This window comes from Callionymus lyra, chromosome 16 (assembly GCF_982586985.1).
Source record: "Callionymus lyra chromosome 16, fCalLyr1.hap1.1, whole genome shotgun sequence".
NCBI lineage: Eukaryota > Metazoa > Chordata > Actinopteri > Syngnathiformes > Callionymidae > Callionymus > Callionymus lyra.
The window spans coordinates 408,229-428,788 of NC_141833.1; the positions used below are offsets into that span (position 1 = coordinate 408,229).

The 20,560-nt window shown below is 39.5% G+C and overlaps 1 protein-coding gene across 1 annotated transcript in view; it reads left to right on the forward strand.

Moving 5' to 3' along the window:
• The first annotated feature begins 3,576 nt into the window (after nucleotides 1–3,576).
• Nucleotides 3,577–20,560, forward strand: part of lrrc24 (leucine rich repeat containing 24) — a 46,273-nt gene continuing 29,289 nt past the window's right edge. Inside the window, exon 1 of the mRNA XM_087810250.1 lies at nucleotides 3,577–3,685. The gene's annotated coding sequence lies outside the window, so the exon portion shown is untranslated. The remainder of the gene's footprint in view (nucleotides 3,686–20,560) is intronic.

Below are 20,560 nucleotides of genomic sequence, written 5' to 3' on the forward strand. Positions count from 1 at the left end.
CTTAATAATTTGATAAATTTGTTTCTTCTGATTGGATAAAACACATTTTAACGATGAATTATGCTACCCTTAAAAACCTATACTCTTCAACGGTTAATACTTTGAATCTTTCATCGAAGTACATTTATTACAGAAAACCTTCTCTTTTTACGTAATCATTTGGATAAATTATAAATGTATCAAAATGAGTGACTTGAGGAAATACAAACATATAAAGAAAAGGTTTTGGAAAAAGGTAGAAAGTTGAACTATTCACATTAAAATCAATCAGTGGTTACGGAAAGTAATCAGACGCCTTTCTTTTTTTAACTCTCTCGTTTCATTGCTAAAATCATTTAGTTCATTTTTTTCCCTCATTAATGTTCACTCAGAACCCCGTCTTGAAAGAAAAAATATTTTTTTGCAAATTTATTGAAAAAGAAAAACTGATATATCACATGGTCATAAGTATTCAGACCCTTTGCTGTGACTCATATTTAACTCACGTGTGGTTCATTTCTTCTGATCCTCCTTGCGATGGTTCTACTCCTTCAGTGGAGTCCAGCTGTGTTTCATTCAACTGATTGGACTTGAATAGGAAACACACCTGTCTATATAAGACCTTACAGCTCACGATAAGTGTCAGAGCAAATAATAATCATAAGGTCGAAGGAACTGCCCGAAGAGCTCAGAGACTGAATTGTGGCACAGATCTGGTCAAGGTTACAGAACAATTTCTGCAGCACTCAAGGCTCCTAAGAGCACAGTGGCCTCCATAATCCTTAAATGGAAGAAGTTTGGGACGACCAGAACTCTAACAAGACCTGGCCATCCAGCCAAACTGAGCAATCGTGAGAGAAGAGCCTTGGTGAGGGAGGTAAAAAAAGAACCGATATATAGATAGATAGATGGAGAGAGAGATAGATTGAACTTTATTGTGGCCGAGATCCAGAGGTGTAGTGGGGAGATGGGAGAAAGTTCTTTCCTCAGTGTAAGATGTATGAAAGCCCTCAGAGTTTTCCAAAAAACACGTGAAGGACTCCCAGACTATGAGAAATAAGATTCTCTGGTCAGATGAGAACAAGTTAGTCTTTGGCCTCAATTCTAAGAGGTATGTGTGAAGAAAACCAGGCACTGCTCATCAGTGAACATGGTGGTAGCATCATGCTATGGGTTTTTTTTCAGCTGCAGGGAAAACAAATAGTTGCAATATCCTTTTCCAAAGGGCTCAGGACCTCAGACTGGGCCGACGGTTCACCTTCCAACAAGACAATGATCTTAAGCACACAGCTAAAATACCAAAGGAGTGGCTTCGGAGACCTTTCTTGAATGACCCAGCCAGAGCCTTGACCTGAACCCAATCTAGCATCTCTGGAGAGACCTGAAAATGTCTGTCCATCAACGTTCACCATCCAACCTAACAGAACTGGAGAGGTTCTGCAAGGAAGAATAGGAGAGGATCCCCAAATACAGGTGTGAAAAACTTGTTGCATCATTCCTCGACTCATGGCTTTACTAGCTCAAAAAGGTGCTTCTACTCAATACTGAGCAAGGGGTCTGAATACTTATGACCCTGTGTTATTTCAGTTTTCCTTTCTTAATAAATATGTTTTCTTTTTTCTGTCAAGATGTGGTGCTGAGTGTACATTAATGAGGACAGAAATTAACTTAAATTATTTTGGAGAATGGTTGCAATGAAACAAAGTGAAATATCGAAAGGGATCTGATTACTTTTTGTACCCACTGAATACTTGCATGATTTCCTTTTCATCATTGTAACATCCTTGTCATGGATGTGGGACCACCTGGTAAATCACATCTGGGCAGTATAACAGCGAGTCATAAGAGCTCAAACAATGACAGGCAGAGCTTGAAGGGCAGGGGAGTGACAGACTTGCTGCTGACTTCCCTCCTCAGAGAAACAAGCTTCTTAAAGCACCAGTTTGTGGATTTCGAGGGGCAGCCAGAAAATTGTTTAATAAAAAAATGGATTTACTCATTTACCGACAGATATTCTCATAAAAAAGGTTGAAATTGATGTTGGTCAAAACCTGCAATGGACTTGGGGCCTTTCCAAGGTAGCGATAAATATTCTATTCTACCATCCTCTAAATAGGCCTGCAGGGTTTAGCATTCTGTGAGGCAGGTTTTCCCCTAATGGACCCTCCATGTGGCCATAGATTGATGGTGCAGCCTCCAACTGGGCATAGGGAGTGACAAATTCAAATTGGTAGAAGTGTCGAGCTGTAGTATTGTCAGAGAGCACAGAATCTAGAATGAAATGCACAAATGTCTCTACAGCAGAGGTCAAGGAAAATAGGGTCTTGAATTCCAGCTAAAGTTTAGTATACAGGTGATCAATCCAAACAAGTACCCAACAATGACTCTTTGACAGAACTGGCTCAAGACGGACTATATTCACAAGGAGGGCAATGAGTTCATCAGCGAATCACTGTAGAGCTGCTGAGGACACAGGTGTTCCTGCTGGACATGAATATCAAGCAGGAACAAAATGCAGTGAGACCATTCAAAAAAAAAAACAGGAAGTAACTGAAAATCACACAATAACAACTAAGCACATTAACAAACATTTAAAAATGTCTTGATTTATATAAACCCCTTAACTATTAAAGAATTTTTTTTAAATTAAAGTGTAGATCTGTTAAGCTAAGTTTTGTCTAGGTTACGCATTCACTCCATCTCGCCTGGTCTTTGACTTTAATAGAGCTCTTAAAGTTAAAGGTTATTTGTAAAGTTTTTTAACGATTAAAAACAATATACAACTAAACTATAAATGCTTTAAAAGATCAAGACACATAAGACAAACATAGGAGTCACAGAAAATCAGGGAAAAGCCTGCACAAATAAGAATGTCTTAAGAAAAATAATTAAAGTATAATGGATTGGGATTATTTCTGCTACTTTATTGACACCCAATCAAAACTGAGCAAGAAAACTGATAATATTTATGAATATGAGGGGAAGAACTTCACATGACTTTGCTGGTACTTACTGTTTGAAAAATACTCAATATAATATTATAAACAATATATAGTATAAAAACTTAAACATGAAGCTGAAAGTTGAAGATGCTCAGGTTTTAATTCAGATGGGGCAGGAAGGAGAAGGCAGGAAATAAATGTTTTTGAGAGAGATGGTCATTTAGAGAGGTTTGATAGATACAGGTGGTTCGGACATGTAGTGGAGAGACAGAAGATGGAGGTACCATGGAGATGAGGAAGACGGTTATTTGGGGTTCATTGATGCAGTAAAGGAGGACATACAGTAGGGAGGATGTTGGTAAGGTTGAGATCATTATTCAAGTTTGATCATTTCTAGTAGTCCTGCTAGAAGAGTAGGGTGACAAATATAACAAAATATTATTCATCATCTAGCATCGTTTCACAGTGATAACATGACAGCATAAAAAAACCCGATAGAAATAGGCAGAGAGCGAGTCGGAGATTAGAGCAGGAACAATGAAAAGAGCAGAAGGGAAAGGAGGAGAGGCTGATCCTCGCCCCTGACGTACCGTCGCTCTCTCTCCTCCACAGAGCGCATCGAGGAGCGTCAGTGGGAGCCAGACACCAGCTCGCTCTCCTCTCCACTGGAGTCTACCTGCCATCCTGGTCCTTCTCTGGATGTCCATCAAACTTGTTAGGTGTCAGCAGCCGTGTCCGTGCAAGTCAATGCGTGCAGAAAAACGGTACGTGTTCGCTTTTTTCCCCTGGTTTGAGGGGGTGGGAGAGAAACAATAACACAATGGAAACGACCGCTGTTATGTCGCTGGTACAAGAATTTGGATCAATCGCACTAACATTCCAAACAAGCGCGTCGAGGGAGCGTGCACGTGTAGAGAAGCATGTTTACAAGATGAACATAGCAGCTTGTCACTAGGCGTCAGATTCTGTAACTTTTCATCATTTGTTATTTATTAATATTTATTTATTTCATGAGACGACTTAGCAAGTCAATCGCACGTTTTTTTTATTTTTGTCTTCTTGACTGTATTACAACACAGAAATCCATGGATCCATGGGATGACACTGTGATGTTATGAGTATAGTCACTGTCCAATTGCTCCTGACCCAGCTTTCATGATCGCTTCAGAGGCTGAAGTCAAGTCAACGTGTGACGAATGAAGTCTTGCCCAACATGCAGAACATCAGGCGTTTTAGTGACATATTTTATTGTCACCATAGAAGAAGGAAAAGCAATAAGATGGGATTTTGATAAACATGCGAAATACTGTATGTGGCAAATGATTTATTTATTTTATTTTTTAAGATATCTCAGTTTGTACTTTGTAGCCTCATTGGCAAAGTGTTATTTGATGAAAATAATGTTAGAAACTAAATAGAATTAAATGTAACACAAAACATCATTTTACCAAAACACTTGCAGATAATTTACGTATTTCGAATAAGATATTTCTCATCTGAAATACAAATACTATATTATCATGCATGTTAACGTTTTTGCATTTTTTAAGTGACATTTGCTTAATGTAGGGCGGAGTTCATCCATTGAACCACACGCGAAAGCAGTTGTCCTTGTAACACAGACCAAGCAGAGCCATAGACAGATGTTCAAATTCTGAATTCACAGGACCAGGCAACTGTGATTAAAAAATAACTAAGATGATTTAATAACTCCTGTGATCATTTCTTATCAGCAAAAAGGGATGGTGGAAAATGATAAACTGATGTCCAACAGAATAATTTTTGATGTGAAATGGTAGCGCTACATACCACAATTCTGGATGTGCTGTCCTTCTCGACCCTTGTGTGGACTCTGGGTCAAAGTGGCCTGGTGGCCTGAAAACAAATGTGTTTGAGATATCCCTTGTGTTGCTTCTGGGTCAAGAGATTCGGGGGTTAAATGCTTCCGTGTTGCTTGAATATACCTAGAATGGACAGTTATGACCTCTTCAATAACTCTTGGTCACATAACCTTGTTTCATGATCATAGCAAAACTAGGTCGCTGTCAATAAAATAGTATGGATCAATCCTCTCAAATTTATTTCATTACACAGTCTCCAGAACATCAAAAATCCATGCTCTGTAGACCACCTTGAATGGTTCACTAACTTGAACAAGTAGACAGGGTAAAGACAAAAAGTGGAGACTTGAGTAAACAATCTCAGAGACTTGAGCAGGTTTAACCATTTTGGCAATAATGCTACAGAAACAAAAATATTTTCCGCCTTTATTATGCATGATAAGTGGGTTGCCAAGGTTCAGTTTGTGGTTGCTTGTTTGCTGTCCACACAATTAATACAAATAAAACAGGCATGGGTATGATTTTCAGAAAATTTTCAGGATTGCCCAGGAAAGGTGCAATTAATAACCAATTTTCATTTGTGTCTACAAAGATGTTGCTGGTCGAGCAATTGACACATGTGGTCTCTATGCACACTTCCACTACTTCTGTGTTATCATGCCCAAAATAATCGATTGATTTTCCCCCCTCACGGAATTATTTTCAAGGGTGGAGGATAGCATTAGACAGTAAACCGTGCTTCCACCTTGATCCCTAATAAGATCTGGATTGCACATCTCTCATCTCTCCTTGCTGTCAGTCCATGCTGATGAACAAACACTTGGGAGAGATAAATGAATGAAAGAAAGGACAGATGGATACTTTTGACTTTAAGGACAAACTTACTCTTTGTCATAATAAAACGCTGCACTCTCTTGTAGAGAGAAAAAAAAGTCCCATCGTGACATCAAGTCTTTAACTTTCCTCCCTCTGCTTCCAACACAAGTCACTTTGGTTAATTGCTATTCTGTGCACTCCTGTGGTGGCAAACAACAGACCTCTTTACATAGGACCTTGTTTGTTAAACTCCAAAAGGTTGAGCCGTCAGATCTGCACGGACAAGTAGATTCCCCATGCCTGCAGAGATTTTCTGAATTTTTCATGGGCTCCTGTCTGGCAGACAACAATGTCTGAAGTCCCTGTGGGCTCTAATTGTGTACTCCTCCCATCGTCGTCTAACTGGAAGCAGGAAAGATCAACGGCAATAAGAAATGCATGAGAAAGTAATTACTTTTTGCAATTTCATCAGATTCCTGTCGATAAAGCAGATAGCCACGATGTAGCAGACTAGGCAGGGTGCAATACGACTTCTATCTGACATCCATCATGCACTGTCACAGCTATGGCAACATCTTTTATTAGGATTCCGTAGCTCTGCAGAGAGCCAGCCATGTGCCACATCCAGTATTAATTGAAATGCAATAAAGTAGAACGATAAGCGATCGTTATCAAGACTTCTCTTTCCAGGACCAACATTTTTATTAGGGCAAGGTAACTCCAGCGAAGAGAAAACCAGAGCAGCTGAGAGTCTGGGACAATCAAAAAACATTCATCACAACCCCCTGAAAAGTAGAAAAAATAAATGATTATACTTCTCAATATAAGAAGAGGAGGCGATTTCCCTGCATCTTTCTTCCGACCTCTCACATCCCATCCATCAATTACGGCAAGAAGCAAGTCTTAAATGGAGATGCACACTTGTTCAGGCCAGTGACAGAGAAGAATGGGAGAACATCAGTGTCTTTGGACCAGATTGATGAACACAGAGCAAAGAGGAAGAGAAAAGAAAACATTACTCTATATAGCCCAATTCAATTAATCATATATGTGTCCCTCTTGTCAGATACAGTGAAAGGAAGTAATGTGATTGACTGTGCCAGTAAAACAACTAAACAATTACTGAAAGTTATTGATTAAGTGTCTGTAAGAGATTTTTCTACACACAGGAAACACAAACCACAAAGACAGCCTCTACATCATCTGACAGAAACAATACTTACAAAACTGAAAAGAACTCATTTTCTGCTTAGTTTGGTCTCAGGTTTTTTTTTTTCCTTATTAAAATATTTTTCCACGACTTAGAAAATACAGATATTAAACACATTAAACTTTGCCAAGTGCTGGCAGGTAGAGCATAGCCCTAACTCAACAATCCTCAAAAAAACAAACGCCCTTTCCTTCACATATTTTTTAATTGATTTAAAATATGCTGTATGTTTTAGTATGAACTACGTTGGTTTTTGTACGAAAGATCATGATCTGAGTTTTGTCTATTTAATGTAAATCCACGAAAAACAGCCTGCACTAGACTTGATCTAATGTGTGTTCTGTGTTTATTTATTCAAAATAGTCTTCTTTGTTTCAGACTAATGTAGTACATCAGTACAGTGGTAATTATATAACAATAAGTTTATTTCTGTATGGCCTGGTCTTTTGGACCGGAACTGGGCTACGGAGCATTGACGGAGGATGTATATGTGAACAATATTATTCAGTTATCAATTGTTTTCAAGGCACAAGGGTTTTAATAAAAATGTGAAGTGATGCTAAAACGGAATATGACACAAAACCCATCTAACCATCTACAAATGCACTCACACTCAAAGTCAAACATCTATAAAAATCAAACAGGGTCTTTGAAGTTTAAGCAAAGAGTGAAACTCATCTTTGATCAGCAAAGCAGTTGCTTTATATTTATACAATAATAAAAGACAAATCCACATGGGCTCTTTGAGTAATTGCATTTAAAGCAGCCACCAACCAGCAAATTAATAAAACATGAATTTCACAGATAGAATGAGGGATAACAACTGGCCCTATAAGAGTCAGGTCATTTACAGGTTCAACAATTGAACAAAAAAACCTACTGTCCTTTAGTTCTATTTTTCTATTGCTTACTTTGTGTTATCTCATTTCATTCTTTGATTCTTCACTGACACCATAAAACCTCATGTTATGTTAACGACCCTGGCAATAAAATGTTCTGATTCTAAAAAAGAAAGTTGTAGGTAATCTGCCACATTACATTGTGTCTTCAAAAGCCCATGTCGCACAAAGATTCAACAAAAATTACAACCTACAACAACCCTCGACATTGTAAAGGACTGTGGTGACAGATACAATAAAGACTAAACATAAAAAACTATTCTTAAATCATTTACGTTGACTCAAACAAGACCAGAAATTGTTAGATTTTGTCAAAAAAAAAAAAAATCACAAATATACTTTCAAAGACTGTTACTTTTGTTTATACAACAGTGTATTCAGTTTATTCTTATGTTGAACGTTCTGGTTCCAGTGTTCTTCTCAAGAACTGTCTCATTATATATATATAATATTTCTCTATATTTGTGTGTTTGCATTGACGGTTGCTTTGTCTGAGTTACAAATGTATAGAATTCAATAAAGTTTGATATAAAGTCAAATCCTAACAAATTATCTCAATACACTTTTAAACAACGATTTAAACAACACCATTTAGAAGAATAGAAAATATTTGGTATCCAGAGCTACCATCTCACATCAATAATATTGTTGTTGGTTATCAGTTATCCTCTTAAACATGCAGGTATTTGCTGATACAAAATAGAAGATGTTTAGGTTATCAAAGGTCTTATAACAATAAAATAGCATTTGGTGAAATGACTGAACAATCAAAAACTCTAGATGACAAGGCTGTTGAATTGGGTTCTTTTGAATCCTGCCCTTTGTTATCTGTGTTGCATGATTTGATTCATTCAAATCAAGTCTTTGCTGCTCTTTGCTTTACCAAACAGTGATATCAATATGACATTTAACTATAATCAGATGTAAAGGAAAAGATGGGATAGAAACAAGAGAAGAAAAAAAAAAAAAAATGTTCTCCCAAAATAAAAGTCTACTAAAGAACAATTTGATTACATTAACGGTACTGAAAAGGCATGTTGAACCTGAAGCATAATTCAGGTTCTCTTCTTGTATTGATGTTTCTCTTTGACTGACCATCTCTTGCCTCAAGCTAGTAATGTTTTAGTAATGTTTCTGTTTTTATTATAGACGCAGCAGAACAATTTTAGCCACAGGTAGAAACAAACTAAAAATGTAGGTCACTGCAAACTGTCAGTCAGTCCGTGGACAACATCAGGAAATTAGTTGGGTCGGACTCAGGGTAACAGGGCACACATTTGACCAAGAAAGTCCTACACCAGCAACCTATTTTTGTACCATATTTGGAACAAAAAGATTGGTCTCCATTAAAGACTGATGACCTTCAAGGTCATAGAAAATGCCACACAACACAGAAATTTTGAAAAACCTAGTCTGGTCTGATAACTCCTTATAAGGAAGCTCTGTGATAATATTACTGATTCATGTTGACATATGGCCATCGTCAAAATCATGCTCTAGACCGTGTTGATGAACTTATTGCCACATCTGACTTACCCTTTTCATTGTTCATAGATAAACTTTAATGATCCCTCTGGAGATCTCCTTCGGGGAATTGTTTATTCATATCTATTATTCTTTAATTAAAACGTAATACTACTAAAACAAATTCAAGCGTACTTGTTTATTTTGAAAATGTAATCAACAACACATATGAGAAAACATTTTGAGCGAAGATTATATGTGATCATAATCAGCAGGAGGTTTTTCCTTCTTTTGAGTGAAGATAGGAATGTGTCTCATCATCCACCTTGTAAATGTATTCCATTTTCTTTCTACAATTCTTACATTTCCATGCAAAACATGTTGCGTTGTCTGATTCTTTTCAGCATTACTGACATTTGCTGGCTTTTATTCATGCGTTATTCATGTATTTCTTTCTCACACTTGTGGTCTTTATTGTTAAAGAATATTGCCAGGCAAGAATTTTACTCCAAAAAAATGAATGAGATATTTGGAGGTCAAGCAATGTAATAAAATAAATCAAAATTTAAATGACATGCTTGAACATTGCCACTCACTGTGAATTATTAAAATTGGCCATTTGTCGACAAAATTAGTGGTGATAGTGAAACCCAGCTTGCAGGTTAATAATCATCATTCTTCATTGTTTATCCTAATATTACTAAATAAATACTATAATTATCACGCAACTAAAATTGCATACTGGATAATGATATCCTGAAAGATATAAAACACCAAATTATTACAATTACAATTTAGCTGCTGAGGGGATAAAACATTAAAAAGCATTAAAAACCAACCAAATTAAATTTGTAACATGGAAAACGGATATACATCAGTTAAATACATTATTAGATACAAAGAAACAAAAAACAATATGATACAACAGTTTAAAATAAATACATTCTTGCTCTGCTAAAGAACTTTTAACTTTGACTGAAGCGTTTAATTTCGTGCAACATGTTTCTGAACCCATGGTAAGCCCTTAAAGGTTAGGTCTCAGAGACGTGTTATCTCAGCCGAAACAGCAAACAGTTTTTCTGCTATGTTTGACCATCTTTTCTTCAATGATTGCCTTAACATGAACAGTTTGATTCACTCTTTCACTAATCATTGTGTTGAAATACTGGATCAACTGGCACCTGTTAAATCGAACTTGACAATTCAGAAAAAAAACGGTGCCCTTGGACAAATGAAGATCTCCTGAGTCTGAATAGACTTTGTCGAAAGACTGAGCGTCTCTGGAAGTCCACTAAACTTGAGGTGCACAGACTTCACCTTGGGGATCTAATGTCTTCATACAATGAGATGATGGAAACTGCCAGATCTGATTACATTAAAAAATTAGTAACAACAAATAATAAAAACCCCAAAGTGCTATTTGAACGATAAATTCTCTCGTGTGCCCTGCTGCTCAAATCACCCCTGTCTTCTGTGAAGCTGACAGCAATGCTTTGTTGAGATTTTTCACTGACAAAATGAAATTGATCAAAGAGAAAATCTCTCCCCTTTTGTGTGGAACCCCTGCTGTCACTCGTGTCGCCACGTTGTGGTACTCCTTCAACATTGTAACGGCTGATATTTTGGCACTGGTGAGCAAAACTAACCTCAGTAATATGAGGCCTATTTCTAAGCCCCTTTTCTTGTCCAAGATCTTGGAGAAGGTGGTGTCTGAGCAGCTGTCATTGTTCCTGCATCAGAGTTTCAGTCTGGCTTCCGTAAACATCACTCTACAGAGACAGCCTCACTGAAAGTGTCCAGTGACATCATGATGTCGGCTAACTCGGTAAAGTACACTGTTCTGGTTCTCTTGGATCTGTCCTCAGCCTTTGACACAGTTGATCACCAGATCCTGCTGAGAAGACTGAGGGATGAAGTGGGACTGTCTGGGTCTGTGTTACAGTGGTTCTAGTCATGCCTTTCTGGGCGTAGTTTCAGTGTATCTGCAAATCAAATAAGTTCGGATTCAGTGTGGAGTCGCTCAAGGTTCTGTATTGGTTTCTTCATTGTTTTTGCTGTACTTGATTCCCCTTGATAAAATCATTCAGAGATTTCCTGATGTTTCTGAGAAACCTGGGTGTTGTATTTGACAAAGACATGTCTCTAGTACAACACTGGAGAAAACTTACCAGAAACTGTTTCCTTCAACTGAGAAAAATTCCTGCAGATACCTAAATATCCCTAACCCACCTTCAATAAAGGGCAACTCATTTGAAAACCCTACTTTCCTGACTTCCTTACATGTTGAAGTCTTCCCCTCCAAGATCCCTCATCATGATGAACATTTATAGTTACTTTACTTACTTCATAAAGTTCTCCCCTTTCTGAAATCTTGGCAAACGAGAGCAAAGCCCATTATAATGTAATCACTTTGTAATCACACCCTGCTTTCCGAGTCCCTTGGAGGTGGTGACTTCCTGGATTGATGACACATTTTCTAATGTAAATATTTCAATTAAAATATATATATATTTTTACAAACAGATACATACTGATGAGTACAATAGACGTCCAAGATAGATTTAAGAGACACTTGAATCAACACATTAATTGCCCTTTAACAATTGCTCACCAACAAAAAAATAAGACTTTTGTATTTTCTCAGACTAGTCTATCATACTGCGATATAAAAGTGTCTCAAAGTTGTTGTTTTAACATTATACTACTTCTGCAAGGACCTGTTTATGGTACTGAACAGAGGCTTGGATGTAAACAACTGCATTACAGAATCAGAATTTGGCGGAATACATTGTGCGTTTATGGTTTACATTAAAAATAAGGGACAATGACCTGACAATAACCACTTGTAAAACATGCAGCCAATTTCAACACATCCAACTATTTATAAAACTAAAAGATACAACAGACAAGAGACAGCATGAAACATAGAGATGCCACAAAACAAAAACATTAATTCAAAGTCACCAAATGATAGACAGAAAACAAAAATAAACCAGTAAGCCTGAAAACCTGAACAAAGACATCCCTAGACCCTAAGAAAGTTTGTTTTTATAACACATAGCCCATTTATTTATGTTTTCTTTTGCCCATTTTTCCATTCTAAACTTACTACTGTAAATCTTATTTATGGTAGGGGTCCTTTTTGTGCATTGTATACAAAGAGATTGGATAAACTTTCTCATATATATGTATTTATGTATGGCCATTGGGATAAAAAAACAACCAGATTTTGCAAAGCACTATTTCAGACTATATACAACTCTCTCAGACCTCAGGTTTATTCACGCAGAGGAGTTGCTATGGCAGTTTCATCTATGCTAGCGAGTCACATTTGAAGAACTTCTGGTCACAGCTCTTTCTGGGTGATTATAACTAATGTTTTGATTAAAGTCTATCTACAAGTAAGTAAGTAGGTAAGTAAGTAAATTATATTTATATAGCGCTTTTCCAGACCAGGGTCAAAAAGCGCGTAAACAAACAAAACAATACTCAATAAAATATATACTTAAAAGGTCAAGATAACACCGAAAACAACACAGGAGAAACACAGCACAAATAAGAATGTCTTAAGATGTTTCTTGAAAGAGTCAGTAGACTCCATCAAGCGCAAAGTGAGAGGAAGATCGTCCCCAAGCTTAGGAGCAACAGCCTGGAAGGATTTCTCTCCTCTGGTCCTGAACCGTGTGCGAGGAACCATCAGTAGATTCTGATCCACAGACCTCAGAGCCCGAGCTGGGGTGTAAGGCTGGATCAGATCACTGATTTAAGGAGGAGCCTGACCATGAATAGCTCTGAAAGTAAGAACCAGAATTTTAAAGTTGATCCTGAAAGAAACTGGAAGCCAGTGAAGAGTTTTAAGGATCGGAGTAATGGGAGTTCTTCTACTTGAGCGGGTTAGAATTCTCGTTGAATCAACTGCAGGCGAGACAGCTCCTTCTTGTTAAGACATGAAAACAAACTGTTACAATAGTCCAGACGAGAAGAAACAAAAGCATGGATTACAAGCTCCAGATCATGTTCTGACAACATTTTCCTAAGTTTAGAGATTTTTCTCAATTGAAGGAAACAGTTTCTGGTCAGTTTTCTGCAGTGTTGAACAAGAGACATGTCTTTATCAAATACAACACCCAGGTTTCTCAGACTCAGTTTGACAGACTGACCTAAGTCACCCAAGTACTGACTCAACCCTGGAACCTTATCATCAGGAGCAATCACCAGTGTTTCAGTTTTGTCCACTTTTAGCTGTAGAGTGTTTTCACTCAGCCATTGTTTGATTTCTAGCAAACAATTGACTAAGCTGTTCGGCCTCTGGGGCTCAGTTGGATCAAAAGAGCAGTATAGCTGGATGTCATCAGCAAAAATGTGATAAGAAACATCAGGAAATCTCTGAATGATTTTACCGAGGGGAATCAAGTACAACAAAAACAATAAAGGACCCAGAACAGAACCTTGAGGGACTCCACAGAACAGATCTGCCGATTCAGACCTCATTAGATTGGCAGATACACTAAAACTGCGCCCAGAAAGGTAAGATGAGAACCATTCTAACACAGACCCAGACAGTCCCACTCCATCCCTCAGTCTACTTAGCAGGATCTGGTGATCAACTGTGTCAAAGGCTGAGGACAGATCCAAGAGAACCAGAACAGTGGATTTACCCGAGTCAGTCGACATCATGATGTCACTGGACACTTTCAATAAAGCTGTCTCCGTAGAGTGATGTTTACGGAAGCCAGACTGAAACTTCTCATGGATGTCGCTCTGATCCAGGAACAAAGACAGCTGCTCAGACACCACCTTCTCCAAGATCTTGGACAAGAAAGGGAGCTTAGAAATAGGCCTAAAATTACTGAGGTCAGTTGGGTCTAAGCCTGGTTTTTTGAGCAGAGGCTCCACAATGGCATGTTTAAATGCATTGGGAAAAACCCCTGTGGAAAGGGAGAGGTTCACCATATTGGTAACCTAGGGGCCAATTACATCAAATACTTTGATAAAAAGCCTACAAGGAAGGATGTCACCTGAGCGAGAGGAGGGTTTCATCTTGAAGCAGTGAAGGGGGAGGAGAGGGGCTCAGAGACAGTAGGGGTTCCAAACAAAGGGGGAGAGATTTTCTCTTTGATCAATTTAATTTTGTCAATGAAAAATCTCAACAAAGCATTGCTGTCAGCTTCACAGAAGACAGGCGTGATTTGAGGAGCAGGAGACACGAATTAATTAATCGTGTCAAACAAAACTTTGGGGTTTTTCTTATTTGCTGCTACCAGTTTTCTGATGTAATCAGATCTAGCAGTTTCTACCATCTCATTGTAAGAAGACATCAGATCCCTGAGGTGAAGTCTGTGCAGCTCAAGTTTAGTGGACTTCCAGAGACACTCAAATTCTCTTTCGACAAAGTCTTTAAACTGAGGAGATCTTCATTTGTCCAAGGGCACCGTTTTTTCAGAATTTTCAAGTTTGATTTAACAGGTGCCACTTGATCCAGTATTTCAACACAATGTTTAGTGAAACAGTGAACCAAACTGTCCACGTCTGGGCAGTCATTAAAGGAAAGAGCGTCAAACATAGAAAAACTGTCTGCAGTATCGGCTGAGATGACACGCCTCTGAGACCTAACTTTCAAAGGCTTAGGTTCAGGGATGAAGTCCAGGTTAAACAAGACAAGAGAATGATGACTCAGATGGACATCATAAGGTAAGGTAAAACTTTATTGATCCCTCAGGAGATCTCCTTCATCATGTACAGATACATTAGAAATGTCCAGGCCAAGAGTAAAAACTAAGTCTAAAATGTGGCCTTTTTGATGAGTGGGTTCAGAAACATGTTGCTCAAAATTAAATGCTTCTGTTAAAGTTAAAAGTTCTTTAGCAGAACAAGATGTGACGTCATCAACATGAAGATTACAGTCTCCAAGAATAAGAACAGATTCCATTTGAATAATGGAAGATAGGAAGTCACTGAAGTCTTTCAAGAACACCGCCGCAGGACCAGGCGGGCGATAGATTGACACACAATAGAAAGGACTTTTAGAACCAACCAAGATCATCGGAGACTCAAAAGAAGTGAATTCCTGTGTCTGAATCACTTTGCAAGAACAACTCTCCCTAAAAACTGTAGCAAGACCTCCCCCACGACCAGAGAGGCGAGGCTTCCCCAGGACAGCGCTCCCTACTGGACAGAGTTCATTCAGATGAATTAACTCTTCCTCTCTCTGCCAAATCTCAGAAAGACATAATAAATCCAAATCCAAACTCTTGTGAAAAGATCATTAAGAATAAAGGATTTATTAGTAATGGAGCGAAGATTTAGAAGTCCTACATTCAGCACCGATGACATCACGACAGGCGCAGAGCGGGATCTTTTGAAGCTGTCACTCACGTTCAACTCGGTAGTAAAAACCGAATTAAAGAGAGGAAATGAAAAAATCTTACGTTGTGTCGTCACGCTCTTCAGAGAGAGGAATGTCGATCAGACATCGATGACGTCCGATAACGTCAGAGTTCTTCTGAGCGATCTCGACTGCGCGTCTCATCCTGACCTGTACTCCAGACCAACTCGATCGCTTGTGGAAATCGCCCGGTACCCGAGAGATCAAACGATATTCCACAGAGTCCGAGTCGATGAGAAGCGGAGCCGGAAACACATTCACCGGACGTTGGTAACGGTCGCGAATATAATCCTCCATCGACTCTCTGATGTTGAAAAGAGCATCACGATCATAGATCTGAGATGCTTGAGACATATCTTTAGTGATATGAGCATAATATCCGGACAAATAGTCGTTAAAACGACTTGTTTTTGGCAATTATTGCAGGAGCTTACGTTCAAGCAGCCGATCAAAGGCTCACCGGAAGCGGAAGTTTTATTGAAAAGGGGTGGCTTGACTTTATTAAATAATTATAGGCTCTCTTTTTTAGCAAAAGTGCTTGAAAGGCTGGTGACTGACCAGGTCAAGGATTACCCACTTATTTACTATATATATGAATGAGGTGGGCCAAAATATTAATGCATCCCTACATCTTTATGCTGATGACACCGTGGTATATTGTTGCGCATCTTCTATTGCCCAGGTGTTCACAGACCTGCAGTCTGCATTTGACACCATTTAGGCGCATTTGTCTCAACTCAGGCTAGTTATAAATGCAGGCAAAACTAAGCTTTGTTGTTATTTATTTTATTTTTATTTTTTTTTAATTAGCATAACTTCCCCAGTTACAAACACATATAAGAAAAACAAAAAGTATTGTGTTCATCCTGTGGTGAGGTTTCCATTGTCCAACACACTTTTCTCCAACACTTTTTCATAGATAGGTACTTTAAGCCAAGTTGTTGTTTTGGTTCATTAAATATTGAACCTGATAGAACCAGAGCTGCACAGCCTACATTTACATGTCTATAAGTGAGTAATATTTGTAATATTTACAAAGATTTATTATGTGGATTCATGGTTTATTATTTCATTGTTAGTTTAAAATTGCTCTTTGCTACCAGTGCAGCCTCTAGTCTCCTGCCAATAGCTTATGATAACAACATCACTGTAGCAAGGAAAAACTTCCTCTAGGAGGCAGAAACCTTGAAAGGACCAGGCTCCAGTCAGGCAGTCTCCTTCACAACTGATCAGGCCGATTGCAAATGTATATAATACACAGGTAAACAGACTCAAGTAGGGGGAGTGTGTGTGTGCGCAGGAACCCAGAAGCGCCAGCTGTACACATCTGCAGGAGGAGCAAGAGGGACCCAGTGACACGAGAAGCCACTCCACCCCCATGTCCATACCTCAGCATGTGGGCCCATGCCTAGCCCGGCAAGATCCTGGCACGAGTGCCCTAGCAGCGGTCTGAGCCTGCGGAGTCCTGGACCCGGCAGGCAGGATAACCTCCAGATCTAGCTATGACCCCGAACACCGGCAAAAAGAGGACCACCTTAAGGAGGCCCCCGGCAACACACAGAGTCAAGGAACAGTTATGGGGTTTGGCAAGGAAGTGAAAAGGGGAGACACCAGGCTAACCGGCGAGGGACAGCCAGCGAACAATTCAAAGGACAGTGCATCAGGGCAAGGCCGTGCCCCAGAAGACCCCTGGCCACCAGGCCAACACATCGCCCACAACAGATAACCATAGGAAGACAGGCCAGAGGGACAGAAAGCCACCACTGCAGCGTCGCGGTCCAAGCATATCCTGCAATAACACAGCCAGTAGTTGGGTCGAGTACCACCCCAGGAGCTGGGGAGCAGCACGGCCAGGTACCAGTCCAGTTCTTCTAGTGAGTGTCTTCTGGGTAACAGGGAGGCCACGGTCGTGTGGTCAGAGAAACCATAAAAAACTATGGCTTCCCTGTGAAAGCCACAGCCCTCCCCCTCGTCATGAGCACCAGGGGGGACAGCAGCATTCCATGGGCGCTCCACGGTCTCTGTGATACCAAGGTCCGCCCATCACACCAGCCAGCCCATGTCCCTGCTTACTATGCGGCATCAGGGTGGACAGCAGCATTACATGGGCGGTCCACGGTCTCTTTAGTACTAAGTGTCCGCCAATCGCTCCCGCCGTCCCCCAGCCATGTTCCTGCCAAGTTTGAGCCCCCACCGTCAGGGTAGCCCCCGAAAAAACCGACCACCCCGGTCATAAACTGCCCCGCAGCCAGGGCGGTGAACGCCCCCAACCCAGCATGTGCCATACAGGGCACACGCAGAGGGTCACAGCCACAACTGCAGTGGACATCCATCCCAAGACCAGCCCCCTATCATGGACATGGTGGAAGGCCACCCAGGCCAGAGGGCAATCCAGAACAACTAGCAAACTCCAAGCCCCACCCCCAACAGTCCACGTGCCGCCCCCAGTGCCGCACCAGCACTATGCCCCTGCAGACCACCACAGACCCCAGGAGGCAGACCCCCCCCACGCCAGCGAATGGAGCCAACGGCCCCCACACCACGAACCAGCCCAGCCGGGCCCTGGCAGAGCCCGAAGCAAGGATGACCCCAGGTGCCACCGATGGACTCAGAAGCCAGCAACCGCCTCCCACCCACCCCCTGCACATAGGCGAGAGCGGTCATGTCCCAGTCCCGGCGCACTCTATGTTTGCAAGTGTATCAGTGATATGCAGGGCTATTGTTTTGTATGTGTGTTTGTGTGTGTTTGTGTATGTGGCTGTGGCTGAGTGTAAGGACGAGTGTTTGGGAAAACATATATGTACAGCATGATGAGTAATTTGTTTGTATAGGGTTAGAAGTCAGGCAGCTGATGTGGTTACATTTGGTCATTATGAGACGCTAACAGTTTTTCATTCGAAACATAATCCATTAAAAGGCCTTTTCATATTTTCGGATTTTGTTGTTTTCCTTAGTCTTCCAGTTCAGAAGGATTGTTTTCTTGGCTATATTTATACAAGTTAACAATATGGGCCGTGTTTTTCCCAGTAGGGGGAGCTGAGAAGTGTCTCCCAATATACAAATCTTTGGCGTCATGGAACCGTGAAGTTCAGAAAGTATGATATGTTAGTTGTTAAATTAAGCCAAAATAACTTGACTGGTGTGCATGTCCACAGTGAGTGGAAGTAAGTCTTTTGGAGCAGCTTGTGCATCGGTCTAATTCAGTGAAGCCCATCAGTTGTAGTCTTGAAGCAGTATAATGAGTTGAATAACTTTATATTTGATAAGCTGTAAATGTTTTTTTTGTATTCTAAATGAAAAATGTTGTTACATATGTGACTTAAAAGTCAGAGTTGGTGCTCATGGAGAGGTCTTCATCCCATTTTGAGGTTGGTATGCATTTTGGATATTATTTTCTTTGTTCTGGGGATGTTTAGTATTTTATTCACTGGAATGGAATCTTCTGACGATCCATTTTTTCTAATTATTGGTAAAATTGTAGAATGCAATTGCATATATTCTAAAAAGTGTGAATGTGTCATATTAAATGTATCTACAAGTTAAGAGAAGCCTATGAGCGAGCTTTCTCGTACAATTTAGTGCAGCTGTGTAACACCCTTCAGCTGCTGAAGTTAATCATTTTTTTGTTAATAGTGAGACCTGGGTTCAGCCAGATGGGTGAGTGGATTGAAGGGGCCATTTTTTAAGTTTGTAATTTTTAAGGTTCTCCACAAAGCCTTTAAGGATGTATTTATGGTAAAAGTTGTAAAACATTGGTGATTTTTAATAGTTTGAATGATAAATGGACGATCCGATAGCAGTACAATGTTACAATGAGCTTGTTCTGTGTCAAGCCAGGAAGAGTCAGACTTTGGATCTTTTAGCCAGTAGGATACATAATAAAGTTCAAAATTTGGAGCTTCAAGTCCACCTTGTGTCTTTGGTTTTTGCAATGTAGTTAATTTTATTCTTGGAGTTTTATTTTTCCAATAGAATTTGTTAACTGCAGAGTTTAAAGCTTTGATCCAAAAACAGTTCGGGGTGATGGGAATCATTGTGAATAGATAATTGATTTTTGAATATTTAATCTTGTCTACTGTTAGATGGTGTGGAGAAACTAACATTGACACAAATCGTTTGGCCTTTACGCGTGGCAAAATAGTTGATAAGTTGATGTCTTCGTTGATAAGTGAGAGGGGGCAGTAGTTAGCTGGGTTAGAGGATTATTAATCTGGTTTTAAGAGTAGCGTAATCATTGTAGTGTTCATTGATGAGGGAATCCTAGTTGTTGTTGTGACTTCTGTAGCCATTCGAATGAATAGATTTAAGATAGTCGGCCAGAAGTGTTTGTAGAACTAAACTGAAAACCAGTCTGGACCTTGAGATTTATTGATGCATCTTGTTAATAGCTATGAAAATTTCCTCTGGGTATTATGGGCCTGTCTTAACTATTTACTTGTTCTCCAGTTGTTCTCTAGTTGAGGAACTTCATGATATCATCTGTGTCTGGGTTTAAATCTGCATTATATAGCTGTTTATAAAAGTCCTCTAATACTTTATTAATGTCTTCCTGTGTGTGAAAGGATTTTCCACTTCTGTCCTTTATAATGGAGATTGTTGATTTTTCTTTTTCTCGTTTAATTAAATTTTCCAAATATTTAGTTGATTTGTTGCTGTTCTGGAGTTCATTCAGTTAGGCGTAGTCTTTGAATTTGGAATTTCACTTTTTCATATAAAATGTAATTTAATTCTAATTTAACTTTCCGAATCTGACAGAGAAGAGTATCGGTTTGGGTGTCTAAATAATCTACCTCAAGTGTGAATTACCTGTGAGAAGTACCTGAATCCTCTCTCATTCTGATGTTTCAGTCTCCAGCTATCAGCCAGTCCAACTCCTCCATGTACTGTTTTAGAACTGCAGATGATGGCGAAGGTCTGGTATTTGTTATTGAACTGGACTGGATCAAGTACAGTGTTAAAGTCACCTCCTATAATCAGGTCAGAACTGGGTAAGTCAGATTTGAGAATAATGTGTGGTAGAAATC